Source organism: Struthio camelus, chromosome 3 (genome assembly GCF_040807025.1).
Source record: "Struthio camelus isolate bStrCam1 chromosome 3, bStrCam1.hap1, whole genome shotgun sequence".
Classification (NCBI taxonomy): domain Eukaryota; kingdom Metazoa; phylum Chordata; class Aves; order Struthioniformes; family Struthionidae; genus Struthio; species Struthio camelus.
In genome coordinates, this window is record NC_090944.1 from 108941150 (window position 1) to 108954707 (window position 13558).

Consider the following 13558-nt stretch of genomic DNA (forward strand, 5'->3'; position numbering starts at 1 on the left):
AATTCTGGCTCCAGAGAAATAATCTCAGAATTCTTATTAATTTATATGACATCAGGATTTCCCCAGGGAAGTCTAAAGCACATCGCTCTTTCAGCTAAGTCAGCTCAGTAAGGTGTAATTGTATACGTTTTGTCGGGGTAAAACGTATTAGGTAGAGATGGAACCGGGAAGGCCAACTCGTTTTCTTTAGGGCACTGACGACAGTGACTATCTGTAACCACTTACATGTAAAAAACTCAAGTCAACAGGGGAAAAGGTTCCATCCTCAGGTCACTCCCCTGAGCTCTGCAGCGTCCTTGTGCTCCATGTTAGCAGTGCAGCTTTAGGGAACTGGAATAAGTGTTTCTCTTTATACTTTTTTGGCTGGCTGTCTTTTCTCTTGTTCCATGAAATCTAATAGTTACCTGAGTGATACTAAATGCAGGCTCACTGACACTGTAAAAACTGTCTTTGTGTCCATCCTAGACATGTCTAAGATTGAGGCAATACCAGAAACAGAATAGCTATTTGACTTGCAGAATAAAATGGTAAAATCATAAAGTGATACATTACAAACTAAGTACATTCAGATAGTCCAAGGGGACATATGTCTGCTTTCAGTATAGATAAATTTTACTATAAAACATACATACTAAGATATTTTCTCCATCAGTTCTACAGAGGCACTAAAACAAACAGTTTTCCTTCTCACAACTGTAAAATGGTTATAGCAAATATGACCCACTTGCTTTGTAAGAATTTTATAGACACTATCCATTGTAGCAAAAAAAAAAAAAAAAAGGTCAGTAAAAATTTAAGACCTCTCTGCCACTTGTAAACCAAGTACTTTCAAAGTACAAGCAACCAAAACCACACATCTTGTTTTTACAAAATTCCATTAAAAGGAAAGGAATAGGGACTTAATAAACACACACACATATACATGGTTATGTTGTTTGCATTTAAATCCTTTGTAATATTTACTTTGTAATAAAGATTGCACATAAAGTGTATGTGATCCATATACTTTGAACTGCATAAAGTATATGGGACACAGCTAAGGACATTATGTTTTTTCCTCGCCATTTGGGCAAATGTTGCAAAATAAGAATGAAATTCCATACGAATTTTCGAATGCATTACATTTTAGCTATGTCTACATTTTCCTCATGCCCTGCCACAGTACTGTCACACTCTCATACAATGAGTTTGCTCTAGGAGAAGTCACTAGGGCAGAAAGAGGTAAGTGAATAGTTGCAGAAAGTAAAATTCAAATTCAGAATGATAGTTACGTGCAGAAGACATGCGACCATACTCCTACTTTACTTATATTATATATTCAGGGCAAATAAGCTCTGGACTAACTGAGAAGAAATATAGTACATATTATTTTCAGTTTTTCATACAGAATATATTTTGAAAACGTTTTATTTCCTTTCTGAAGCTGAAATAATAGGATGGTAAATTCTTCAAACCCTACTAGGGGCAATTATTTCATAATGAGCTCTTCTTCCAGAAAGCTATCATTGAGATTTGTGAAAGTGTCAGGGGCAAAAAAGTACAGATGCGTACTTTTGAAAAACTGTCCATCGATGTACCTAAAACCTCTGCACTGAAAATCATAGCACTTCCTGTAGAACTCTGAATTCCAAACACTTCTGAAACAACACACACAGGTATGTGCTTAGATTTAAAAGCCTAGCATTTCTAAAAATCTGCCTTTAAGACTGAAGAAGGAAATGAAACTTTTCTCTGTCTTAGATTTAGAACAAATTCCCTTGCTCTTTGGCAGCATAGATGTAAATCACGGGGCTTATTAACAGGACACATACGGAGCAATCTGAAGGATACACTCTAGCAAGTCTCTAACTAACCAATTGATCAGGTATGATAAAATAAACCAGAGGGCACAAAAGTGAATGGATTAAGCCATACAAGACAAAAGGCAAAGAGCTCATAACAAGTGCCTCTTTCCAACAGGAACATTTATTTGAGAAACCCTCCCTTAATGGCTTATGCAATTTCTTCCTGAAGCTACGACTATTTTGCAAGGCCCCATCTGCTAAGACGAAACAGGTCTGGCCACATTTCTGCTACTATCTGGCACTGCTATTTTAATGTTCTTGCGTTGTGAATGCTCTGTAGGCCAACAGCATGAACAAATACAGAGTTGCAGCATGAGGGCTCAGGATGAAGGTATGAAGGGCTGTGGCTGTCTCCTAGCAGAGAACCTGAGAAAAGAAAGACCATCTGCAAGGTAAGGAGAGTATACAAAAGAAACTAACTGCTGCTATTACCTGACTTTGAAAGTTCAAAGAATCATGAAGAAAAACAGAAAAATCTTTAGATTGGCTGACAACTGCATCACTAAAAACCGCAGTAAGTGAAGGGGTGCGGTTCTGTTTATTTACCCAACAGTTTCTGAGAATTTGGGACACAATCTTCTTATGTCTTCAAACTTTTTTCCTAAATAAAACATTGACTTTTCAATTTCAAATGACAGAAGGAGCTAGAGTAATCAGAAAAAAAAAAGAACACCTAACTACTACAAGACTCTCTGATATAGCCACGAGCAGCAGAGGCACAGAGGAAGTTACATGTTACCACATGGGCAAAATCCCCCCAAAACCATAGCTATCCACCCAAGCACATGGAAACTTTATTTGGCTTCAAAAGCTAGTTTTTTTTTCTCTGCATTACCAAACAACTTGAATTCAGCATGTGTCAACGCTACGAGAGAGTAAGAGGCAGAGCAACAGCACAGCAGCTTCCCAGAAGAGGTGCCTGATTCCCGGCCGTGCTGAAACAGCATTCAGGCAGGCAGTGAAGGCAATTATTCTGCTTTTTTAAGGTCTAAAAGTGATATGACTCCAATTTTATACTTCATCTGAAAGACAGCTAACAGTGTCTCTGATAGTGAGAAAGACTAGTGACTTACTGCCTCTTATGCAGGCAACATGACAGCTACTTGATTTTTTTTCCCCAGCAATCTGAATTTTGAGCGGATCTCCCATCTGAGCATGGTCCTAGTGAGACATGCTTATCTTGGGAGATATGATGGAACTTGCTTCTTGTGGGTGATACTATCTGATCAGATGTAACACTGTGTTATGCTACAGAAATAAAATGAATTAATAAATATTAAGAGGATCTACTTTAATTTCATCAAGGACGACATTTTAAAGTCAAAGCCATTTTTTATTCCATTCGAAGACTACCGATTCTATTGAAAGAGCTAAAGACAACTGAAGTTTTAAAAGGCTCTCCCTTCATAAAACACCGTTCAATCAGCTTTCTGAACTGGGCCACAATTGGGACAAAGGAATGTTATTTTATGAGTAAAAATGCTTAAGTGTTTTCTTAAATTTCTGCAGGTATCTACTAAAAGTTTATAAGGAATTTCATACACATTAATAAGCACACATTAAACAGTGTTTTTTTGACCTGGGTTTATTTTCACTATCATTTCAATGAAGAATTAATTTTCTACCTGCATTCACAGACTCAAGCTTTAAAAAACCTCCAAGACATGCTTAATAAGCTTTCTGGTACGAGGTATCATCAACCCTGCCTGCTAATGATTTCTGTTGAACCAACGAAATGCTAAATGACACTACATAAATTGCAATAGAAAAAAAAAAATCTGATTTGATGTTCTTAACACTGAAAATGCAGTAAAAGGGTTAGAGCCTCCCCCTCGTTTCATTACTCGTCTGAGACAAATGTGAGTGACAGGAGCCACACATTTCTGTTAGAATGGAAGAGCTGCAGAGATCACTGAAACAATGATTTTTGAAGCATCTGAAACAAGGCATTCCAGGAACAGGGAAATCAGCCAAACTTGGGCACCTCACCAGCTACGCTGTGAGGTGAAGAGGCTCAGCGGACTCTCTGATGTCTAACAATAATTAAATTAATTCTATAGCTTGAAGGCATTAATAGGCATCTATCTCTAGTCCATTCTTTATTTTCCCTTAATTTGACAAAAAAATCTCTGAAACCCTTTCGAGTCTCTTGAAAGCTCAATAGCTCCACTAAATGAGGTTGGAATTGTCCAATGAATTCAAAGGATACTCAAAGGAGATGAAAGAAAGATGGAAGTGGCGGCTATAAAACCAACACTACCACAGAAGTGTCATTTCTGTAGGAAAATCAGACTAAAAATACAAATTCACATGATGCTGATAAATATAACCGTAGGGAAAAAAAGGCAGAACTCTCCTCCTCTTTAAATCAATTAATATATTTCTGATCAGTTTAGCAGGATGAGGCACTAATCCCAGAACAGACAATCAAGACAAGTGAGGACAGAATGCTTATTATAACAAACAACCAATACATTAGTGGAAAAAAAGTACTGTGGTATTGTACTCTTGGACAAGTGGACCTTTTCACACAAAATATGTGCCAAACTTGTCCATGATCTTCACTGTCCTACAGATGCAGACTGGCCCTTCTATATGATTGAATGAAGCATCTTTTCACTTTACTGCACTGCAATACAGTTTTCTGTCACAGGCAGTGCTTCACTCCTCTCATGTCTTCTGGCCCGCACTGAAATCCTGGAGTTTGTCATTCTTCCTGGGAACTTTCCTGGAAAATCCTTTTAGTGCATACATGGCTGTATCATCAGCAGCCCATCAAGCACAAGACAGGCTTAAATTTGGGCAGTTATTAAATCTGAGCAGGAGGTTGCTACAGTTTTCAGTGTGCAGCTACAGTGGCAGGGACAGCAGCACAGCAGGAACAGAACAGAGCAAGAGTTGCATAGCAAGACTTGCATCTTTTTAAATGTATTACGTGGTATCATTTAATTTTACTCAGAAGTTTGCCTCAGTAAGAAAGAAAAGATTCCCATGTTTGATGCAGTATCAGTAAGAAGAGATTCTTAGATCAGGATGATCAGAGTTTGAGTATTTCACATTTACCTTGTCACTGGTAAGATTTTCAGATAATTTTGTTCAAGACAAACGAAAACTAAAGACATCAAGCAAACTGGTTTGAAGCACAAGGTTATGCGGCTAACCTCACATATATCACTGTCCTCTTATTCACCTCTCTTCATTATGATAACGAAAAACGCAGCACAGGCAGAGATCACTTTGCACCAATCAATGGATCTCTTCTCACGAAGGTGAATTAATTTCGAAAAGGTTGAGAACAACTGATCAGCATCGACTTTTGCATCTGTCTCATTATACAGAATTTCAGTATGAATACTGTGAAAGAAATAGGCAGAGCGGCAAAATACTTCAGGCTTGTCTTTCTGTTTATCACTCTGATGTCTTTTCACAGTATCTGCATGCATAAATGAATCCATATCAGTATTAAAAGTATTTCCTAAAATGTCTTATTTCAGAAGATATGAAATATAAAATACCAGAATAACTTTACAATTTACTAAATACTTTCAGTATGTCAGTTACTCTATTCACCTGAAAAAGATCTACAACAGATTAGACATAAACTGTCAAACACACACTACTGCAACATATTCAGCTGAGAGTTTTGATGATAAAAATGGTTTTGAAGCAAGATAGTTTTTACAAGGATACCAACATTCATTACTTTTAAGCTTAGGGTGAGATTTTGTGCTCCTTGATTATTTATTCCTTCAGTAGATGCAAAAGACACAAAATTAGGGGGAAAAAAAGATATTCGGCAAAGATTTTAATAGGTAGTCAAACAATACTGGAAAATATGCTAAGCTACTCGGTCCATAATTCAATCTGTTACAGAAATATACAGACCTTTAACAAGCAACAAAGTAATTCACAGAACTACAAATTTTTAAAGAGATCATTTCTGATCCAGTAAGCTGAAACCACCTTTATAATCAAACGTCGTCTATCTTTCCTGGGAACGTAAAATGGATTGAGTAGAAAGAGAGAATAACCTACACAATTGCCCAGCCTCTTTCCTACCCTACACCCCAAAAGCCACCACAAGAAAACAAATAGCAAAGGAAATAAAAAACAAATCAAATCTCTGCAGGTTCACTGATAAATCACACCACATGCAGAGTCTAGGAAATGAATTTCTCCCAACAGAAGCCACTGTAAAACCATTGTTCCCTACAGCCGTACCTCATAAGGTTTTAGCACTAACTTGTACAGAGCACTAAAGCTGGGTACTATATACCAAATCTGTTTTGTTTATAGCCTGACTGCTAAAGTACAACAGTTATTTTAGTGTAGAACACCAATGGAGACAGATTTCACAGGAACTACTGGGGTGGTCAGCACCACAGGCTTCCTGCCTATGGTTAATCCTTTACCTTCCAGACCCATCTTGGAGTAAATCCCGTCAGGGCTTGTTTCTGTTAGGACTCAATCACGACATAACTACTGCACATCAGCTGTGCTACAGCAGAATATATACCTTTCCTAGAGCAAAGAGAAGTTGCAGAGGAAGAATGACAACTTCTGAATTTCCATACTATTTTTTGTTCCTTTATGGTGGGTTTCTCAGAGGCTTTAGCTACATGGGAAATTATTTTACATTTCTTTTGGGGGTGCAGAAGCCTTTATTTTTTAGTGTTTTTTAGTATTTTTTAGCCCTTTAGCACAAAGCTGTGACTAAACCTCGAAAAACGGAGCTGACTGGCCAAGAAAAGAAGAAAAAAGATGACACAGGAGAGTTTGCAAGTTTGACATGTGGCCCTAGAATTCCAATGGCTTCCAAGAGATACTCCATAAATCCCGGAGAGAATACCCATGTATAGATTGTCTAGCAGTACAGTGCAGTGGATCTGACCAGATTTACTCTGAAAAAGATCACTAGTGCATAGGCTTATTACTTGCAGTGAAGCAGCAGTTCATGGGAAAGCAATTCTTTCAGAATCCTGTTATGGGATTGCAACAGCTCTCACACAACTCATAACACAGTCTTCTTCATGTCAGCCATGTAAATACTGAGCAGTTTGACACTGCTCAGCTTATGAGCTACAAGAAGATTGTTGAATGCAATGCCAAGGGGTAAGACGTAGTGAAATTATGTACTAAAAACAGTGAAAAAATAATTACTTTGAACAAATGAGTACTATGTAAAGATGAAATCCACTTTTTATCACCTCAAAAATTGTATCTTCATCTGGCAAATTTAAATTTCAGAATATAAGAAATTATATAAGCTATTCCAAAACCTCTCATGCAAAGTATGACATCAATTATTCTGAAATTAGAAAGCCAGATATGAAAGACTGTGAAGTGCTGAACATTATTTTGGCTCTTTGAATATATGTCTGCATGAAGCACTTTTTCCTTCCTTTTTGCCCCTATCTATTCCCATCAGAATCCCACCGATACCTACATTTCCATCAGTGATAGCAATGTTGGAAGTAACAGAATAAATAAGAAACTAGGATGTTTACCACTATTTTATCTAAATCTGACTAGAGCAGATTTAGCCCGCACAGGATGCGAGTTGGGCAGCCATCCAAATCCTACCTATACTGCTCAAGTAGCCATGTGTAATACTAAAATTGCATAAAGCTTCTTTCCTGTTCTGGTGAACAGGACATACCCCATTCACTTCACTTTCACAAGAGCGGAAAACAATGGGCCACTAGTTCAAATTGTATTTCTTCTAACTTGTGGGGACAACTTCAAGATTTACTTTGCTTTCCGTAATTTAAGCAACCATAAAGATAGGGAATCAAGCAGAATATGATGCTAGTGAATAGGTGAATGATGTAACAAATGGATGTGAAGAACTATTTCAAGTCTCATATCTCATCTATGCTCCTGGATAAAACACTGATCAGTGAAATTTCCAATGTTTCATTCTGTCTACCGTCAGGTGTCCAACATAATTACAGAAAAGTAACATACTACAAAATTATTTCTGAATAGATTATGAAATTGCAAATATATAGCAATATCTTCTGAGTTTCAGCCCCTCACGTGTGCATAGGTGACACTGGATGCAAAGAACCACAGATGTTTACTGATGTTCAGTGTAAAAGGTAATAGCAAGCATGTATAGTGGGAACATCGTTCCAAGACTCAGCTATGCTTTACAGTAGCAATGCATATCTTCAGTCTGGTTTGTCTTATAGGCCATAGAGCAGTAACGCTACATAGTTTTTGGGAAAGACTGCCTTCTTCAAAACGTTTCAGCCAGCTCACGCTCTTTCATGATGATAGAGTTCGTTAAGGATATAGCTTTTATTTTGAGATGAACCATGCATATGAAACCTTTTATTTATTTTGCTATTTGAAACCCTAAACTAAATTAGGACTAGCTGTTCGACATTTTTTTTGCAGTAAATCTTTATTACTAAGAAGTTCTCTAAGACTGGAAAGATACCAGTTTTCATCCTTTACTGCTGCCTGTGATAATTTACCTCCAGTACATGGTATAGCACCTCAAACACTGTAATCTGTTTTGTATTTCTTCAGTATATTTGTTCAAGCACAACTCAGTTGTCCTACACGGCCTTTCTTTAATCACTGATTTCTAATACGTTTGCCATACGGTATTTCTAGGAAAAATACAAAAGCATGAATAATTCTCAAGTAATCACAGGTCATTTTTCTGTCTTAAGATAACATGTACTGGTGTACTGAGATTTCTCTGAAATGGCTTCATATATTAATCCCAGTCAGAATGTTATGATATATTTTCAAATACTGGAAGGTGTACAAAAATGGAAATTAAAGAAGGCTGTCCTTCCTTGCCACATCAGAGTATAGTATGCTCTGAACTGATGTTTCTGTGGTGAAGTCAAATAAGGAGAACAATACAGAGAGTATGCATAAAGACCAATACAGCTAAAAATTTAGAATTCAGTAGGGTTTTCTTTGTAAAATATTGGACCTTGCTTTAGCAAATTATATAAGCCTATGCCTAAACTCAAGCCTTTGTTAAATCAGGTCTTTTATACAGAAAGTGTACCTGTCGATACTAGCTAAAAATAATAAATATGTTATACCTCTCTAGCCCTTACTTGAAAATATTTTATGAGCACCATTAAAAGACGTATGTCTTAGTGGACATCCACTTGGTGGAGTGCTTCACTGTTCATCTGAATAGATCCTTTTCTGTTATCCATTAGAGCCATTCGGCATCTAAAATTTTTTGCCATCATTGATTTACACATATCTGAACTTTCTTCATCACTCTCTCAGTATTTCTTTATATTTCCACTCCTTTAAATAAAATTAATTTTACACTTCTCTTAGATCGGTTCTCAGTGGAATTGGTTTTGATTTCATGAAAATAAAAGCTATTTCTGTTTTCTACCACCGATACCCTCCTTAGAGTCATCAGATGAACTCAGTATATTTACTATATCTTTACCTTTTCAAGTTATGTACTCTTATGGAGCACACAGGCCCATTACTGTCTAATGAATGAGAGTAATGCATCAGGCTACCTGAGGCTCAGAAATAAAATTAATTAGAGTGTCAAGTGAACTGCAAGAACAAACTATGTATGCCTTCTACATACAATGAATGAACAGAAAGTAAAAATGATGTTAAGTCCTGGTTAAATAAATTTAAGGTACAGGGTGTAATACACTATATATAGCATATGGCACTCACCATGAGCATGCACACAATCAGCACGACACAGCTACACAGGGTGGTTGCTAAAACTCAGCCAGTCAACTGTGTATACGACCACGTTAACAATCTTTTCCGGAAGTTCACAATGTTCCCCAAGTTTCTGGATATCTTTCCTCAGTACGCCAAATGCTTCTCAAAGTTTTTAAAGGTGAGATGTATCACCAACTGCTGCTTAAAACCCTGCAGGATGATCATTTCCAAACTAGCAATTGTGTAAACTGTCTACCTTTCCTGCAGCCTGCATGTTTGATCTTAAGTTTGGAAAACATTCTTGTAGCAGCCTCTCGATCACTATTTTTGCCAAAAATTTACTTAACAGAAGAGACCATTATGACTGCTCGGTTGTCACTTTTTGATCAGCCTTATTTACTCAGGAGTCTGATCATTTACACAGTAGCTAAAGAGAGAAGTTCTCATTTCCAGAGAACACCTTCCCCTATCTGGCTACATCAAGAACTCTTCACATGACTTCAGTAGAACCGGGATATTTCCTGCCGTTAACACTTCAGCCAGTCTTTGATACATTAGAAGAGTTTTCTTCAATCACTTCCTTATTATTTCTCCAGTTGATTTCGCGTGGCAGGGTGATATTCGCCATTCCCTGATTAAACCCCTTCAAAATCAGTCCTCTGCCTGCGCTGGTCAAGCTCACATTCTGACTTGATGACCACACTTCCCGTTTCAGTTTTACTTAGCACATTCCAGAAGTCTGCCCATGCACTACGCATAACTAATACGTTTGCTGAAGAGGAGCTTCAGGGCCTATGTTTCTACATTGTTCCTCATTCTGTAATCCAGTTTTCTGTGCATCACATTCAGATTCTTTTTTGGATATTTTGGGTCCTGCTATGTTTTATTCAAGAACTCTCTCAGCTTTTTTTCTCTGTTTGACTAGTCTCCCAGTTTCATGGGATAAAGCATTCCTTTGCAACTTTACTCTGCCCAAGAATTTCATCAGTGGAGACGAAAATTGAGAATGACAATGATCTACCACTTGGAGGATGCTACAAACACATCAGTGTGATACTGATGGAAGTCAGTCAGAAAGGATCGTGTGAGCAAGATACCATTTATATTTCAGGAGGAGAGCAAACACCATTGTTCTTTACCAAAAAGCATGCTAAGGAACACATGAACTAAAACTTTCGAAACAGATTTTAGTTAGTTATAAGCAAAACACCAGCAGGATGTGATGATACTGCAGAATAGGAAGGACAGATGGGTGGACTGGTAGTAGAAATTGCTTCATAGTTTAAATCTTATCAAAATAATATTCCAAATAAAGGCATAGTTTAAACCTCAAAAATGCAGTTAATGAAATATATATCCTCACAGGCTTCCAGGTTAATATTCAGCCTGCAAGAATACTAGAAAACCTGACCAGAAATTCTGACCGTTTTCTTCTAGAGATCTTAAAGCATGGCTTCTTTTTATGAATTTACCTGGCTCTTTCAAATTTAAAATGGTTCAAAGAAAGCTATGAATTGTGGGACTTCAAATTGAGCTTGAGATGACATCTTAAAATGTTGTTCATACTACTGAGAAATGATACAGTAGATCTTACCTTATACGACTGGTGAAGGCTAAGTAAAGATGATTTCATACCAAGGCTAATAAACTGTTAGAGATTGTGTTTGGATTTCTAATGATTATTTTTAAGTCTTTGGAAAAATATATTAAAATATTGATACATGTGACTTTTTTAAAAAGCACTTGCTGTTGCTTCTGTCTTTTTTTTTTTGAGTATAGGCATTAGTTTAAAAAGTTGCAGATTAAAAAAAAAGTCATTGCACAATGAACGCATACCACTTCCACACCTCAGCATATTTCATTGCTGCTTTTCCTCCAGACATTGGAACAGATTTTTGAACGTGGTTTTGTTAAAAGGGTGCAGGGAAATTTTGCAGAGGGTTTCATTCTTGGTTCTGCTACTGATCCGCTCTGAGCTTCAGCAATATTCTTCTCACAGTGCATCTAATTTTCCTCCCATTTTTGATCTCCTCTACACGGATTGTGATCGCTTTTTCATTACGTACGATTGTGTCTTACAGTCTACTTGTACAACTCTTTGCACAGCGGGGTCCTCATCTTTCTAGGAACTCTAGCTGTTATTGCAGACCTGCAAGCACAAATCTATTCACTCAATTTCTATTTCTTCCTATTCTTTTCAAATATGAATAGTAACCTTCAGAGAGCCATTGGCAGTCCGGATCTTCAGATGCCCTTCTTCTCCACTCTCCACGCTTAAGCAAGGGGAATTGTTCTTTTGTAGGTCCTTTGCAAACATGAACATGGTATGTAAAGCAACCAATAAGATCGACACTTACAGTATTCAGTAAGTAGTCTAGACTGAGTGTTCCCCTTGTCCCTCATGATTTAAACCCTTGGAGCATGCTGTTGAGAGAACAAGTACGAGGTTTGGGCCTCCACAGGCAAGTAACAAAAAGTCTTCCCTGTAACGGCACAGCAGCGTAACAACAGAAAAGTAGCAGTTAATGAAGTGCTAGAATACCTTACCATTTCAAGATGCCCCTCCTGTCCTGCTACTGAAAATAAGACATGACCTGCTTCAGTCCACCATCTGCATAGTAGCGCAAGTGCCAATGGAATTAAGTTTTGCCCTTAGTATGCTAAAAGTGCTTTTGCATTTAGTATGCTGAGTTATGAATAGATATGTGGACATACTTCTGCCGTCCATTTCAGATAACCATCCCAGTAAGCCACATTACCATGGCATATTGCTAAGACGAAAGGTTCTGCAACAGAAATTAAACCCAAAGCCAAAGCTCTTCTTACACTCTGTGTTCCCTGGACTCCAGCTGCAAACAGGACTAGTCATGGACTTTCAGCCCTGGGCAACAGTCTTTCCTTTTCTCTGATAAATTCCTCTCCCTACTCTGATAAAGAGCCAGATTCCCCAGCTTCTTAAATCAAGTGGAGTTTTACCAACGTTTTTAATGACATCAGAAACAGGATCAAATCAGGAATTTTATTTATTATCTGTGTTAATATAAAAATAAAGTGCTTCTGTTTGAATGCTTAAGAATATACCTTAAGTAACCATGAAAATATTATTTCATTTAATGGTTTAGATTACTTTCTGAAAATAGTACTGGAGATTCAAGCATCCAAAAAGTGAAAGAGAATCAGTGTTATTCTGAGGAAGCCCAAAAGCAAAGCTGCAACAGTCCTACTGCTTAGCACTCCATCCCAACAGGCACCATTTTAAAATGTACATTTACCAGATGGTTAAACGAATTTAATTATTCAGTAAGAAAAGATTTTAATGTTATAAGACCAGGACTCAACAAAACCAAACAAACCCTGCTGGATCCCCAGTACAGAATCAAAAGAAGTATAATAAAAATGGTTTAACTTATAAATATTTGGGAACCTGCAGTGCTGGGAAGTAGCTTTCATACTTCTTTAATTCTAGTGTTGTGGTAATCACAGCTAAGAACAGCTGCTGCACACACTGACACTGAACAGAATAAGAAACAAAAAATAAGACTAACAGAGTGAGCAAATTCTAGGAAAACAGAACCTTGCTCATCTGAAAAAACAACACTAAAATCCTTTAGACACACCAGCTCACTTACTCTTGACTTCCTTAAATTGTTATAAATGTTGGATATAACCTCCTAGAAAGCTATACAGGTCTGCGAGAGTTCAGTGGTTGTACTCGGTCCCGAGCTATCTGAAGTTGTTTGAAAGCCAAAGTCCTTTACTTTGTTGAGGGAAAAGGCAGAAGGGGCACAGATTCTCTGCCCTGCCCTGCCCAACCACCTGCTACACCTATCCTGTAGGCAGTTCTGCTGCTGCTGCTGGCCACTGTCTGCTGCACGCTGAACTGTCAACAGTCAATGCTTTTTAGTCAACAGCCAACTGGTTAACAAAAAAGTGATACCTTTTGGAACCACCTCACATTTAATATTCTAGTTCATGATACCCCTGTGACAGGATCAGAGTGCCAACAAAAGCGGTGGATTTCAACAAATATGGCTGTT

General features: G+C 37.6%; 1 protein-coding gene across 2 annotated transcripts in view; it reads right to left on the reverse strand.

The window, feature by feature from the left end:
• The window catches only part of PRKCE (protein kinase C epsilon), a 305131-nt gene that overhangs the window by 3865 nt on the left and 287708 nt on the right, over positions 1–13558 (reverse strand). The gene's annotated exons all lie outside the window — the stretch shown is intronic.